Source organism: Ascaphus truei, chromosome 4, assembly GCF_040206685.1.
Source record: "Ascaphus truei isolate aAscTru1 chromosome 4, aAscTru1.hap1, whole genome shotgun sequence".
Taxonomy (NCBI): Eukaryota; Metazoa; Chordata; class Amphibia; order Anura; family Ascaphidae; genus Ascaphus; species Ascaphus truei.
In genome coordinates this window covers 323,853,334-323,866,509 of record NC_134486.1, presented here as the reverse complement: position 1 = coordinate 323,866,509, position 13,176 = coordinate 323,853,334, and positions in this window count along the sequence as shown.

Below are 13,176 nucleotides of genomic sequence, written 5' to 3'. Positions count from 1 at the left end.
TAAAGACCCCGTACCAATGCACATGTCCTACTCCAGGACGGTGAGTAGGATTTCGGTTTCACCTCTGGTGGAGCAGCAAGGCTTCTCTCTGCTTAAATGCTGAGAAGCCCCTATCTCTTTTATTAACAGAAGATCATCCACTGTTTATTTTACAGTTCATGTTTTATTTCAATTGTAGTCACAATTGTTTTAATTAATAAATTGCTTCATTTTCCATCCACATGTCTTATATTGTCTAAAGGATAATACACTATTGTGTTGTTTGTATTTCTCTTGTCTCCCTCTCTGAGCTTATACAACAGAAACCTCAGCACAAGACTTTTGTTCCAGCCACCTACCCTCAGCGCCATAAGAGGTTTTTCTATCCACATCTTGCATATCTGGTTGGAAGATCCCAGATTAACCCTCTACGGCAGCTCCAGGACTACCTACCCCCTAGGACTGTATCTCAGGTTTTGTTTCTCCTGTTTGTTTGCAATTGTTGCACTAGCGCTTGTATACACTTATTTTACACCTTTGAGTTTCATCTTAAGTGTTAGCAGCTGTGTTAAATATCTACTATTATGAGTACACTATTTCAAGATCGTAACAGCAGAGGGTTAGATATAGATTCTGTATTTTCCTCTGAACAAACCAATGATATAACTATGATACAGGAAGATGAAAAGGTAGAAGATCTAGAGGCTACATACGATAGATTGGAAAAATTATTAATCCACGAATCCCGCCAAGTATGGGATGCGGTAGCCCTAGAAAAATATTTGGAACAGAAAATGATCCCAAGGGGTCTACGCATTTTCAAATCGCCAACAACAGATTTTGAAAGCGACCAATTTATTTTAGAATGGAACAGACTATTGGACAACTGTTCATTTGAATTAATGAGGTTTCTTATTATGAATAGAAGGAAACTACTACATAAATTAGATAACGAAATAGTAGAAATCCAGGAATATTTAGAAACTATTACAAGCTCGGAAAAAATGCTATATGAAGATAAAATTGAGAAAAAAACTAAACAAGTAGAAAAAGAAATAAAAGAAAATAAGAGAATCAAACACCATAGAGACAAATTAGACTATGCCCAAGGTAAATACAGAAACTGGAAGAAAGCTTCAAATTTAGACAAACCCCAAAATTTCCAAAAAGGCAAAAAACGTTATGCTAATAAATGGGCACCAGATAGGTCCAAATACGATGGGTCCAGAGATAGGACTCCATCGAATCATAGAGACAGCAGAAATCATAAGGATGATTCAGATCACATTAATTCTAGGAGGGAAAGGGATTCAAAAGTAGAAGAACTAAATGATAAACCAAAGTATAATATCAATTCTCCCTTTCACCAACTAAGAGGTCTACACATAGAAGATAAGAAACAGAAACAGAAAAAGACAAGTCCCACCAAATCACCTATTAAATCACCAGTAACTAAACGACCAAATAAACCCACTGAATGTCCAAAAAAGGCACAAAAACCATGTGATAAAAACCAAGAAGCCAAACCCACTTCCAGTCAGGAAAAGAAACCCACGTTTTCTTTTTTAGATTGGAAGAGGGAGAAGGACGAGGAATATCAACAGAAAAAATTAGACACAAAGTGGGTCTCTCCCAATTCAAGAAAAAGAAAAATAGGGAGAGAGGTAGAAGAGGTGGAAAAGAAAAAAACAGCCAGAACAATAAGCGAATGAGAGAATACAAAAAAATCAAACAACAGCTTAACATATTTAATATAAGTAAATATGAATTAACTAAATATGAAAAACAAGTGTTGAGTAAGGGGTTGACGTTTGCCCCTACCAGTAATCCCAATCACTTTAAGATCTATATAGATGTGCAAAAATTTATTAGAAAATTAGCCCTTAAAAGGTTCTTTGCAAAAAATAACAACAAAACATCTACCACTGGGATTGCAGGTGGGGCAACTGATAATTTCACCCAGTTCAAATCAGCATCAACATTTTACCCAAAATTCGCAAGGGGTAATCTAGTTGAATCATTCGCGGAGATGGTCACAGCGGATATAGAGAGGCACATTTCATCAGAGGGAAGGAAGAAAGAGAATCTGAGTTTTGATGAAAGGCAGGCGATAACTCAATTGGAGAACAACCTACAAATAGTTATTAAATCGGCGGACAAGGGGGGAGGTATTGTCGTCATGGATGCGTCCTACTACATAGAGGAGTCTGGGCGCATACTTGATGACACAGACACTTACCTCCCTTTAAATCATAATCCAACATCTAAATACCAGGATATATTAAAATCTTTATTGGAGGGAGCTATAAACGACGGTGTTATAAATGATAGGGAATATGAATTCTTGTTTAATTCACATCCAAGAATCCCTATCTTTTATATGATACCAAAAATCCACAAGGACATCAACAGACCACCTGGTCGCCCGATAATTTCGGGTATTGGATCAATTACTTCTGCATTGTCAGAGTATATTGACCACCATTTGCAAAAACATGTAATTAATCTGCGTTCACATCTAAGGGACACTACACATATTTTGCAAATCTTGGGGGATCTTCCCTGGCAATCAAATTACATTATAGTCACAGCCGATGTAACATCGCTTTACACCGTGATTTCACACTCCAAGGGATGTGAAGCAGTACAATCAACATTAGAAAGTGACAAATCTATGTCCATTCCACTGGTCAAATTCTTGATGGAGTCCATAAATTATGTACTTAGACATAACTATTTTTCATTTAAAGATCAATTTTATCTTCAGACATGTGGCACCGCCATGGGTACGAAGTTCGCCCCCAGTTACGCGAACCTATATATGGGTAAGTGGGAAGACGATACCATCTGGTCTAATGAAGAGCTGGGGGCGAACCTCATCCTATGGCGGCGCTACATAGACGACATTATTTTTGTGTGGGGGGGTCCTGTCTGTGAACTGGAATCATTCAAATTGTATCTCAATAACAACGATAGGAACTTGGTCTTTACATTTAAAGAAAGTACCAACTGTATTGAGTTTCTAGATTTACAGCTATACACAGAAGATAATATCCTAAAAACAAAAACTTACTACAAACCAGTACAGGCGAATACCTATTTACTGGCAAGTAGTCAGCATAATCCAAATAGGATTAGAAACATCCCCAAAGGACAACTGGTCAGAATTAAACGCAATTGTACTGACCCCACTGTCTTTGACTCCCAAGCACAAGAATTAAAACAAAAATTCATTGACCGTGAGTACAATAAACATCAGTTGGATAATGCCATTAAGACCGTCACAGCTATGACAAGGTCAGACCTGTTACAATATAAACCAAAAGATAAGACAACTACAACAGGTAATACAGTGGCCTTTATTACAAAATACAGTTCACTTGCACCCCAACTAGTCAAAACATTTGATAAATATTGGGGTTTGTTACGGCAAGATGACATCCTAAAAGATTTTTTGAAAGATAAGCCGGAGATTTATTTTAGAAAAGCGAATAATTTAAAAACAAAAATATCCCCAAGTTGTCCTTTCAGCAGAGATGTCCCACACACAAGAGACAGCATCAAAGGCTATTTCCCTTGTGCCAAATGCATAGCATGCCAATATAGTGTCAAAATACAAAAATTTGTTTCAAACATTACAACAAAAGAATATGCAATCAGAACACTCATCAATTGCCATAGCCAATTTGTCATCTATTTGCTGGAATGCCCGTGTGGCTTACAATATGTGGGCCACACGGGCAGAACACTGCAGAGAAGATTAGGAGAACACATATACAATATCAGGAGAGGCTTTGAGGCCCACAATGTGTCACTCCACTTCAAACTTAAACATGCACAAAGTCCAATGGGACTAAAATGTCATGCTATTGAATGTCCCACATTCAGCCAAAGAGGGGGGGATAAAATTAACATCATTTCCAGGAGAGAATCCTATTGGATATTTGAACTGAAAACCCTCAGCCCTCTTGGGCTGAATGTGGAATTCGACTTGACAGCATTTCTCAAATAATAGCATTTCATAATCTATACATCTGCATTACTATTTTCCACATTTATATTAAGTTTGTTAGAGCTTGTCCGCCAACACTCTTATCAATGTGGATGCGCCTAGCCAGTATCACATATCACTAAGTATATCACTAATAATGCACAAACTTAGTTAGTACACCAAATTAATTTAATTTATTATATATTAATAATTCAATGTTGTTACACTTATAAAATTATAAATACACAAACTAAGTTACTACACCAAATCAACAATTTATTACACATTTAATGTTTTTACAGTTATATTATTTTACACTTAGATTATTATAATTTGATTTTATATTTACTTATTTATTAGACTAATGAGAATCAAATAGTTGCACTATTAATTATAATCAATGTTTTAACACACTTTTAAAATAATAATCACATTAAGTTTCTTGTTCAATTTGACTCTAAGAATTCCTCCCTGTCCATGTGAGATGTGCCTCTCCACCTTGACCATTTCCAAATAGGACTTTATTTAGTGGTCCTATACATATGTATTGTTCTACAAATGACATGATTTGATGTTTATTACATCAAATGTGTCATTTTTCTGGCTATTATGAAATATACAACTAACAGATTGAATTGTGAAATTATCAGATTAAATTATCTAACTGTCTGTATTATTATATAATAGTCTTTATAGTGTTTAAAGAATCATTATTTAGGATAGAAATTTGTTTATTTGATCCACTTTGTTGTAGACTCCATTATGCAGATAAAGTGTTGGTATCACTGTATTAGTAATTGTTAAAATATCTGCATCCTAATATTCATAGATCGTATTGTATCACACACATGTATAGCCTTGGTTAAGGTGCTGTATTTACTCTGACTTTTTGGTTAACATCTATATACCAATCAACCCTTTTACCTCTTGCCCTATCTACGCCCAGACCAAAACACCCAGGAATCGTACTACAGGGCTATTACAACCGCTCCCGATTCCTGACCGGCCATGGACTCACATTTCTATGGACTTTGTGGTGGAGCTGCACTTATCTAAGGGCGTGATGACAATGGTAGTGGTCATGGATAGGTTCTCTAAATAAGCTCTCTTCATCCCTCTGAAGGGGTTACCTAATGCTGCTAAACTTTCTGAGGTATTCTTTCGGGAAATATTCTAACTCCATGGAGCCTCTCAAGTAATCGTGTCGGATCGGGGCTCTCAATTCATCTCCAAATTTTGGAGGGCTTTCTGCCAACAACTTGGAGTGTCCTTACACTTTTTGTCCGCTTATCACCCCCAGTCTAATGGACAAACAGAGCGGACTAATCAGTCCTTGGAACAATATATCCATTGGTTTGTCTCAGACACTCTAGATGATTGGGTAGACCTCTTACCTTGGGCAGAATTCTCCCTTTATAACTTATGGAGTGACTCATCTCAAGAATTTCCATTATTCGCTAATTATGGCTTTCATCCCTCAGCTCTTCCCTGTTTAGGAGCCTCATCCAGAGTCGCAGACGTGGCTAACCGGATCCAGCAACTACAGGAGTTATGGGGGGAAATTCAGAACAACCTTCAGAAAGCGGTATCCACGCAAAAGAGGCAAGCAGACTGGCATCGTCGTGAGATACCAGCATACAATCCTGGTGACAAGGTATGGCTTTCTACCAAAAACATCAGGTTAAAAAGCACCTACGGCGAAACTATCCCCCAGATGTATTGTCCCTTTTCCTATCATCGAGAGGGTCAATGTGGTGGTATACTGGCTATGCCTCCCAGCCTTAATGAAAATCCCGTCAGTATTCCATATGTCCTTACTAAAACCCTTTGTACAGGATCCCAGGTCTCCTGTTCCTGCATCACCTCCAGAACCTGTCGTGGTGGAGGGACAACAGGAGTTCGAGGTTAAGACGATCATGGACTCCAGGCTATTCAGGGGCACAATCCAGTACCTGGTCCATTGGAAGGGCTTTGGCACTGATGAACATTCCTGGATCCCCAGGCTTTCCCCAGAGACACCCCTCGAAACCATCCCTGGAGCGTCCAGAGGTCGCTCTTGAAGGGAGGGGGGTGGTACTGTGAGGATTGGATGCAGGCTCCGGTCCAGAGTTTGATTCAGACACTTGCTGCAGGCTTCCCTCATCAACTCCTGCTGTGTGCACTCTGCACACAACAAATTAGCACTCTGGTTCCACTTTCAGCCTCTGCTGACCAGCAGTTCAGCAATTGGCTGATTCACCCTTTATATGCTCAGTCTTTCCTTCTGCAATTTGGCTGAGCATAAATGTTTGTACTGTGTGACGTTGTGCTGGTCACAAGCACTCTGTTATCCCTTGTCCTGCCTTACCTTGCTGTGCTTTGTCTTTCCTTGCAGCTCACCTGGACCCTTGCCACGGATTTACCTACTACCCTCCTGTCTCCGACCCTCGACCTGGATACCTACTACACTAACTTCTACTACCCTCGACCTCAGCTACGTGACCCCTACTGCTCTCACCTCTCCAACCCCGATCCAGCTATTCACGACTACGCAACTGCATTCCGGACGCAACTTCGCAGCTTCAGGCCGTGTTTCTATATCCCCATCTTGGCCTCGCGGTTCAGTCCAGTTTGTGCCGAGCACCCGTTACAGGTTTGAAGGGAAGGGGCGTTTCTCACTGTGCATGTTTGGTGTTTTTATATTTTTAATGCGTTGTTCTCTGTTCACTGTCCATTTTGGAATAAACTGCAATTGTGTTACTTTTCCAGACTTCCGTGAGTGCCCCCATTTCTTTGCAGTTTCTGGGATCACCCATTTATGGGTCGACCCTTCGTCTCGGTATTTGCTCATTTATCATTCAATCCCTAATCATAAATAATGTGTCAGCGTAACGATTGTAAGAAGGGAACATTTACGAAGATATAGGGCTTCATTAGAGTTTCTTTAGCAAATATTTTTTTCCCCCCCAAGTTTATGTGTTGGACAAGACCATATCAAAAGTGGGATGTTTTCTTGAAACTGTCATAAAGATGTTTAAGGAAACAAAACAAAATATTGCATTCTTGATACAAAACAGAACAAATCTTAAATAAAAAGTCTTGCTCACAGATTCTCATTTGAGGTGTAACATGCAAGATGGGGGTCTGTTTAATGTAGCATTCACCTTTAAAATACCCTAGGGGCCCTTGTGACATTTAAGGTACGTCCTGTACTCCCCCTGCACTTGGCAGAACTTACAAAATGCTTCTGCCAGCTGCACAAGCTCATCAGCACGTCCAAGAATTGCAGACCTCATTGCTCCCTTCCGTCTGCCAGGGTCTGACATCAGCACCCAGCAGAGGGGGTTAGAGTGGTTGGGTTTCAGGGGATTGTAGAGTTGGGGGAATCAGAGTTGTTTGGCATGGGGAGGGGGGTCAGAGTTGTGGGGGGTAGAAGGGTCCACCTTTGTGACATTTTAAACTAGCCCACTTTGTAATACTTTATACAGTCTACTTTTAGAAAATATATGTTGTATCCGGCTGGGTCACCATTTAGTTGCTGTAGTTACATTAGAAATTAGCAGTGCATCAAAACGTGTCTAGTGCTACTTTGAAGCCCTCATCCCCTTTTCATTTAAAAACATTAACTAATGAAAAAATTTTTTTTTTTTTTAGTAAATCTTGTATTCTCTAATTGTGAACATAATGAACAATGTTTTTTATGATGTATAATATGGCTTATTCAGACATTTGTTTTTGTATAGTAATTAGATTGATGAGGTCTCATGACCAAATATGGTGCACAAGATCAATACCAGTTTAAAATTGAACTTTTGTTATACTGTATTGTAAGTTGCTAAGTTGCAACACAACAGAGACAGAATTCACGGTCTAAAAATGTTATTGGAAAAAATGTGAAACTTCAATTGACCCCGTAGCCAACAACACACATTGGCAGTGAAAAGGTGATTCCTAGAAAGATACTTTGTGGGAAAGACAAATCACCCATGTCTGCACTGCGTGTAGATTCAGAAAATATATACTTTAGTGGGGGTATTATGTCTTGTCAGGGATGTCAAAATCTTGTTACTGGAAATGTATGAAAAAATAACAGATTTTCATCTAGAAATTATCTTAAGAGGTGTACCAAAGAGATACACAGGGAAAGAAATCCTACATATATGGTGCACAGGGCCGCAGACAGATTTCCGAGGCCCAGGACTAGAGTTATATCCGCACTCCCTCTCCCCCCCCCCCTGGTCTTGGTGGTATTACGAGCCCCCACCCATTTCACACCTCACGAGCCCCCTCTATTCCCCCCCTCTTCCCTCCGTTTCACTCTTTTCCTCCCTCAACCCCACCTCACAATTATTTATCTCCCCTGCGTCTCACTCATACTACCTCTTTTTTCCTCACTCAGTGACCTCACCCCCTCTCCTCTCACTTGCCCCCACCTTCCGTCAATTACCCCACTCTCACTCAATCCCCCCCACAAAATACATACCAAAAAAACCCACCCCCAATATATAATAAGACCCCCAACCCCCAATACATAATAAAAAGACCACCACCCACCCCCAATACATATTAAAAAGACCCCCACCCACCCCCAATACATATTTAAAAGACCCCCACTCCCCCCAATACATATTTAAAAGACCCCCACTCTCCCCAATACATATTTAAAAGACCCCAACTCCCCCCCAATACATATAAAAAAAATAGACTTTCATCCCCTGACGAAGCCGAAAGGAGAAACGCGTAGGGCGTGGTTTATTAGCTATTGAGAGTGAACACAGGAGGCTTGGGAGCAGCAGACAGCAGTGGTAGCTGTTGGTGGCCATTTGCTACTTGCTCTGTTACACCAATTGTGCGTGTTTCTAATGAGGAGGATTAAGACACTGATCTAACTACTAGCCGGAGGAAGTCTCGCGAGGAGTGACGTCATCGCGTCGTCACGTGTCGCAGGACGGTCACGGAGGACGGGAGCAACCGGAGGAGCAGAGGAGTTCACATGCTGCCGGGGATTACTTCCACAGAAGGGAGAAACTGAACACTGATTACCCAAAAGTATCATGAGTACTGCTAGCACATTAGGTGCAGATAGAGAGACCCACGGGGGTCCATACTAACGGAGTTATTCTCTAACAAAGGAGACTGTGGGCAGTACTCAAAAGTGTGGTCACAAAGTGTTTCTCTACTGACTATATCCGGCCAAATTTCCTAAGTGGTCACTAACACACAAAGGAACAACATCAGAGACTATTTAAAAGATCTGCAGAGTGTGATTAACCCTTTATGAGTGTGAGATACTCTGAATTCTCAAACGTTTTATGAGAACTCACCAAATGTGAGTTTTTTACTTATTGTTATTTTATCATCAATTTTTATTAAACTGTGTTACACTATTTGTGTGTTTTACTTCTCTTCCTGCATGTGACATCACGCACGAGAGTACGCTTGCTGCGGATTACAAGTTGCTAGAAGTTCCAGATTCTTCATAACTGTTCCAGATCCCAGAGTGGATACAAGGCCTGATTATATCCTACATGCTGTGAGTGCATATCATACCTTCTGGTGGTTCAATTGTTAGAACGTATTACCCTATGTTTGTTTTTCTTGTCTCCACTTGCGCCTAGGTCATTCTTTTTGGGAAATCTTTCTTTACCAGCCCGTGGAGCGGTAGACCTTTTGGCTGCAGACTGAGTCAGGGAAAGTTAGATTGTGAGGGTTTATACCCTCCAGTGTATGTGGTAATTATTATATTATTAGTCTTTATGTGATTGCGCTTATTGTATTTCTTTTTTCTGTAATATATATATATATATCAAATTCAATATGTGCATCAATACAATCTGCACACTGACAAGTGATTAGCTAAGCTTCAGATCGATCTGTTCTCCTGTAATCGATCGCTTGCTCCGGGTTATTTAATTCAGTTCTTGCACAGCTTTGTGGGCAATGTAGTCCTGGAAATGATTAACTGGGCAGTTACTAGATACAATTGGTGCACAGCTAGAGAGAGGGCGGGGCTCAAGAGCCAGAGCCTAGCAGAAGGGGAAGTGGGCTGTCACTTTGGAAATGCTTCCTACATTAAAAGTAGGGCATAAACACGCATTGACATGTAACGGGTTTTCCCCCCCCCCAATCTCACATTGGCCCGGGTGGTCTAACCATTCCCCCATTACATGTTCGTGTTTGGTGGTGCACCTGTAGGCAACAGGACTCCTGAGTCTCCCGCTTGATGGTATTAGGGGATGTCATCAGGACAGGTAGCTGAGTTAGTGGGTGCGAGTTCAACTTACATCATGTGCAGCGCCTCCACCTCATCAGGATCTGTGCTTCCGCAGGGAGATGGTCCTGGTGAGGAACTCCTTCTTGGTGGTGACTGCCACTGCTGAGTAATCTCACTCTCACACAGTGGGGTTTTCATTAACAAGGTCCTCTTTATTGTAGATTGGGATGTAGCAGACTGCCCCATGCAGCTGCCGGCTCTAGCCGCACATCTCTCCGTGCTGTCCCTTTGCCAGGTACGCCCTCCCAAATTGGAGTGGGATTCCCTCTTCTCCTAGGGAGATCCTCTCTGTGCCAGGTCCCTGGACACAGAGTGGCTTAGACAGGCTTGATTGGTCAACCTGTACCGCTAGTTACTGCATTAGGGTCACAAAGTGTTCCTACAATCCCTTATGCAGGAGAATACAATTTACCAGCAACTTCACATAACTGCTGGAACCAACCAACTAACTGACAGTGTTGTGCCTTATATACTTCAGGAGGCAGGCGCATCCCTGATGTCACTATCCAGGGACTCAGAGCATACAGCCACTCCCCTCCATACATAGGGCACCTCACCAGGGTGTGAGGGAAAACCTCCATAACTACTGCTGGCATACCTGTACTTATCAGGACTTACTGCCAACAGAGAGGAAAGTAGTATACCATTATTATGCATGGCTATATACTCCCCCTGGTGAATCCCCACCGTCCCGGCTGGGGCCTAAATTTGGTGTACCTTGCGCCAGGAAACACTGTAAAAGAACACACAAATTACATGTCCAACATCATCACAGTTACATAATAATGTCAGAACATCACGCTCACTGACCAGCAGGGAGCGCTAAAGAAAAAGGAGAGAGATCCAGCGCTACACGGATTGCAAAATAATGAATTTATTGTGCCACACGACGTTTCGACCAACAGGTCTTTTTCAAGTGACAAGGCAAGATGCCTTGTCACTTGAAAAAGACCTGTTGGTCGAAACGTCGTGTGGCACAATAAATTCATTATTTTGAAATCCGTGTAGCGCTGGATCTCTCTCCTTTTTCCTCAGTGTACTTTCGAAATTCCTGGCAGGTACTTCCTTGAACCAGCAGCACCGGTAAACTGTATGTATTTGTTTATATATTGTGGTGTGCAGCCTTAACCCCCCTTTACAGCGCTAAAGAAAAGGCAGACCACTCTGTCCGGGACCTAATAATAGTGTCGAGGGTCTGGTTTCTTCACCTCCCGTCCCGCTGCATCGGTGACTGTCACACTATACTCTCGAGGCAGACCTCGCTCATTACAGTACACCGCTTTGTGCATGTAAATACTGCGCCCGATTTTCCAAACCCGCATCAGTTGGGAAACCCTCTGCTCAGCCTGAACTCCCTTAATGGCCCCTCCCTTATTGACAATGTAGTACTCTATATCAGTACGGAGCCACCTCTCTCGATTATCCTCTATCTCCCGCATCAGAGGTTCAGGGACATAAGGGTACTCAAGCCCATGAGACCGCTTATACTTCGCCATAATGGCTCGTTCAGCTCAGCAGGCCCGGGTCAATTTAGTTTGCCCAGCCCTTCCCGGCAACACCCATGACAGGGGCTCATCTGACTCCACCGGATCATCCAACCCTTCAGATCCTTTTGGTTTAATAAAACCCCCTTTAATTCGGTTCCACCTCACACTCAACTCTTTGAGGTATGCCTCATCGCTGAACTCCCCGGGAGCCCACCAATGGTCCACTATCCCATCCCTTTCTAAAATGAAACGGGTGCGGTCTATCCATGCGACATAACCCTCATATAGTGGTGCCCACCATCTAGTTTCCCGTACCTCCTCTGAGTTGGATTCTAGTGGCTCTTCCTCTTCAGGCCCACCCGATGATACCCCTGAAGTACCCTCAGATGGCGTAACCTTTCCCAGAGGCTGTGATCTGTTTCCACCCGTGATACTCAATACACTGGTACAATCACTGGGTACCGACCCTTGTCGGGAAATCCTCCCTCCACCCTCCGATCCATCATCCGAAGTTCCCCAGTCCAGGCTCTCAGTCCGCTCCTCGGTAGGACCCCGGGAATCCCCTGACATCCCCAGGCAAGAAGTAGACCCGAAAGAACAAGTGACAGGGACAGGGGATTTAACTAGGGCCTTGGGACTAACTTTGGGAGTGGACGGGGTTGGAGGACGGGGCTGGACGGTAGGTATCGGCAGGGTTACGACCTGCTCCTCTGTAATACCTTACTCGCTTCCGCCACAAAGTCCGTTCTTTTCTTTGGCAGCTGGGCTTCTCGCTCTCCGGCTCGAGCGCCCATTCCGTCTGTCAGTAGGGGATCGACTTCCGCTGCTCGACCGCAGAGGCGCGATCATCTCCCACTCGATGCCGCTCTGGTCGTCCGGAACTGCCTCTGGACACGCACGTGCTGCGACGCCATCTTGGGTTGGGTCCCCAATCGAGACCTCTTCCTCCACGAGGACATCCGGCAACGCCCGTCTGCTATGCGGTCCAGCCTGGCCCTGGATCCGCTCTTCTTTCACCTCCACCCCCTGGGTCTGCGACAAGCACTGGGCTGGCCTACTGCTTCGCAGCGTCGGGGTGGATCGACCTCCTTCCGACCCGCTAGTCACCACGGCAGTGGGACTCCGGCGATCGGGTTGTCGCGGTACTGGAGACACTCGACTCCGTGTCTCCACACCACGTGGGATGGCATCCCGCCAAGGTGTACCACTGGTATGGTACTCTGTTAACAAGTCCTGGGTATCAGCCAGTCGGGCACACTCCTCGTCCGAGGACTCCAACTTACAGTTCGGGCAGGGCATTCCAGTAGGGGACCGCCGATGGGCTCCTTTCCGGTCACCCCTCCGATGGCTAGTTTTCTCTGACTTGAGAATCCGGCCCGATTCCTGCTCCGCGGGACCTGCACTCTCACTCCATAGTGCACCCGGAAGCTCCGCTGCTGACATCGGGGTAGAATCTTTCACTCCCA